Below are 3,945 nucleotides of genomic sequence, written 5' to 3'. Positions count from 1 at the left end.
CAAACTCCTCCTTTATCTATCGAACGCCTGAAACCTAAGACGTGGAAAACAGATACTAGGAGTTAAAAAAAAAAAATAAGTTGAACCACACTGTTTTATACCTTCGATCTTCCCAGTATTTCTCCAAGTTTTCAACCCTCCCTTCGTAACTTGGGCCTCAAAGCACCTGGATAATATATGCGGTGTACCGTGGAATGCAACTGGGATCAGATTTTGGCATCCTTCAATATATTTTCGACGCGTGGCTCCCTAGATATGGCTTTTTATACTGTCCTTATGCAAATTGTTTTTCTTTTTAACAAGTAGCAAAAGCCTCAGTGCAAATCCCATTATTTCCCCTTTTCCCCCTGGCATTTTTACTTGGCTTACTGGCTTATTTTAACGCTAAACATTAAAGTGTAAACGAAGGGTATAAGTGTTAAAATAACCGTTTCATAATCGGGACAGCTCTTGTAATTTATTCACAAAACTCACGGAGAGAATAAGTAAGAAAATAAACCTCCCGTGGTTGGAACAAGTCTAGTACCCGATTCCACCTAAAGACAGACAAATCTATTCAGCTGAGAGTGAGTCATAGGACCATGAGAGTGACAAGAGAGTTCTGGACAATCAGAGATAATTTTCGAGGGCAAGAGTCCGCCTGTGTATGAATGTCAAGGTCCGAATCTCACAGTTGTCTGGTAGCGTCAGTTTTGTGTCACGCTGCGGCAAAACAGAAACGCATAAGCACACCTCTTGCTGATGCCTCTTCCCACGATATTTACAGTATATGCAGAAAATGACAAAAACTATATGTAGGACGCTGCCAGTATTGAAAAATGGACATATCGAAAGCATGACGTATCTTTAACTCGTATATACTTCAGTGGATAAAGTGTGACAGTGGCGTAATTCACAACACATCAGCACATCACTGTCCTTATGGGACGGCTTGAGGGTGTGATAAGCTAACTCTAACACATACTTGTTTCAGTAGACAGAGTGTCACAGTAGCGCTTTTCACAGCACAGTACATAATTCTCTCCTTATGGGGTGGCTCTAGGGGGTCATTTCAAGAAGTTATCAGACGTAGTGAAGTACAAAAACATGAAAAACACGCATGAACTCTAGCACAGACTTATGTTAATGGATAAAGTGTTGGACTAGGGTACTTTAGCACTCAGCACCACAGCACTTTTCTCCTTATGGGATGGCACGAAAGGGGGTCGTCAATGCGGGTTTTACTCCTGACGCGGATCAGACCTCGACCCACAGTCAAGGAGGGTCAGCTTGTCAGAACCATGCGACGCCTGTAGGGGCTGGCGGAGATGTGGAGGCAGGGCTGACAACTGCTGACGGGAGAGAGGACCGACCCCAAGGGCATCGTAGGAGAGAGAGTGGACCGAGGGAAAGTGGACTGCTAGGACATTACAGAGGAGGAAGTGGACCACAGAACCATGTGTGGAGAGAAAGTGGACCACAAGGGCATAATAGGAGAGAAAGTGGACCACAGGGACATAACAGAGGACAATGTGGACCACAGGGAAAGGAATGGAAAGAAAATGGCCCGCAGGGGCATTACCTCGGGCACTACAGGAGCAAAAGTGGGAACCTGGAACGCATCAGGAGAGGAAGTGGACCACAAGTGCATGAGAGGAGAGAAAGTGAACCCACGGGACACAAGAGGAGCGAGAGTGGACCGAAAGGGCACTACAGGAGCGAGAGTGGACCTTGGGGAAATCACAGGAACAAGAGCGGGTCCATTCCCCCCATCCGGAGAGAAAACAGCGCCCAATCCGTAGCGACAGACCTCTACGATTGGTACGATGCTATGGGGGCGAGAGATGCTTGGACCCAGACAGAGAGCACCCCAGTCACCCTAAGCTCCTGGAAAATACTCCGAACTTCACAAGCAAACTCCTTAGATGCATCCACCATATCATCCCTCTCCGATTACGTCGTGGTGGAGACGCAAGCGACTGGATTCGACGTCTCCGTTCAGACTCAGGACGCGCACATGTTCCGGTATACTGATGCGCAGGTCTCGGAAATGGTCATAGCCTGGCAGATGCTCACCCTCTTCATGCCGAGCGCCTGGTATCTGATCCTGTACGTGGCAGACCAGGTGACGAGCATCATAGTGGCGAGTGAGATGTGTTCGGCGGGGGACCAGTGGTGGTGCGGCCTTACCCTCACCTTCCTCATCCTCCCCAGCATCGGCATCAACGCTTATGCCTATGAACAGTTAGTGCTGTGCTTGTGAACAGTTCTTAACGTTATGCTTCAGAACATCTATATTTGGAACCCTGAGTCGTGGTTGCAGGAAACACAATGAGCCTTATTTATGGGGGAAGAATGAGTCTCCTTGGTTGCCAGACAAATCATCTCTAATCTGACAACATTTGGCCATCAACTGAGCTGAAAAAAGGTTATGAATTTTTGCCAGACGAAAACAAATCGACTATAGTATTGTGCTTAGGAACAGTTCTCAATGTTATGCTTATGAACATTTGGTAATACTGGCAAAACTGTACCCTCTACCACACTGGGATTATTAACTATATTTTTCTGATGCTTTCTGATGTGTTTTGACTGAATGTAAGTCATTTCTATTAAAATTACACTTTTTTTAAGGAATATACCCAGCCACATTTAGCCCAGTCAGGTTTGAGGGAGAGGGAGGGGTAGACCGAGGATGAGGTGGAGGGATGGAGTTGAGAGGTATATGAGGGAGGGGGGGGTGAGTTGGGGGGAGGGGAGTCAAATGGTGGGTGACAGAGTGACTTGGAGGCGTTTTGTCTGCGGCCACCCTTTGCGGGATTAGGGCGTCGGGCTATAGATAGATAGATAGATAGGTTTGAGGTTGAATTTGACTAGTAACCAAGGAGGCGCATTCCTACTTCATAATAAGGCTTAGATTTTTTTCTGAGTTTATGAATATCCCTAATCACTTCAGCCCAGTTGATTTTGGTCAGGTTTGAGGTTAGATCTGACTAGTAACCAAGGAGACGCATTCCTACCTCATAACCAAGGCTTGTGAGGTGAAAGTAGGATTCCCAGGGCTTGAATGGTTGAATGACAGTGTGGCCCATTTTACTGGACGTCCTATAGATAGTTCTCTCTCTCTCTCTCTCTCTCTCTCTCTCTCTCTCTCTCTCTCTCTCTCTCTCTCTCTCTCTCTCTCTCACACACACACACACACACTTTGCTCCATCTCTTCATGTGGGAATAAGGGTAGAGATGATGATGATGATGATGATGATGATGATGATGACAGTAGTAGTAGTAGTAGTAGTAGTAGTAGCAGCAGTAATAATAATGATGATAATAATAATAATAATAATAATAATAATAATAATAATAATAATAATAAAAATAATAATAATAATAATAATAATAATAATAATAATAATAATAACAATACCTAATATGAACAACTGGACGCAAACAGATAACAAAACACGACCCTTGTTCATATCTAATCTCGTGTGCCAATCAGATGAGTGGATGGTTATGTCAGCAGTGGAAGTATTTCACTATCTCTTAAAGACTATGTAACCATCAGGAAAGTACAGAAAACTCTAGTGCGAGATACAAACACAAAAGCTCGCCTGATATTTCACCTCCTCTGTATCTCACTTCCTCTGCTGACTAATATTCCAAAGCTGAGAGAGGCTTGGTATGTTTCTCTGGCCATAGATACAAAAGTTCGCCTAATATTTCCCCTCTTCTGCTTCTCATTTTCCTCTGCTGGCTAATATTCCTATGTTTCTCTGCCCTAATATTTCACCTCTCCTGCTTCTCACCTTCCTCTGCTGGCTAATATTCCCAAGCTGAGAGAGGCTTGGCATGTTTCTCTGCCCTAATATTTCACTTCTTCTGCTTCTCACTTTCCTCTGCTGGCTAATGTTCCGAAGCTGAGAGAGGTTTGGTATGTTTCTCTGCCCTAATATTTCACCTCTCCTG

The sequence above is a fragment of the Coenobita brevimanus genome, chromosome 34, assembly GCF_032717465.1.
Source record: "Coenobita brevimanus isolate Jiangsu-jjx chromosome 34, ASM3271746v2, whole genome shotgun sequence".
NCBI lineage: Eukaryota > Metazoa > Arthropoda > Malacostraca > Decapoda > Coenobitidae > Coenobita > Coenobita brevimanus.
Note: the sequence above shows the minus strand (reverse complement) of the source record.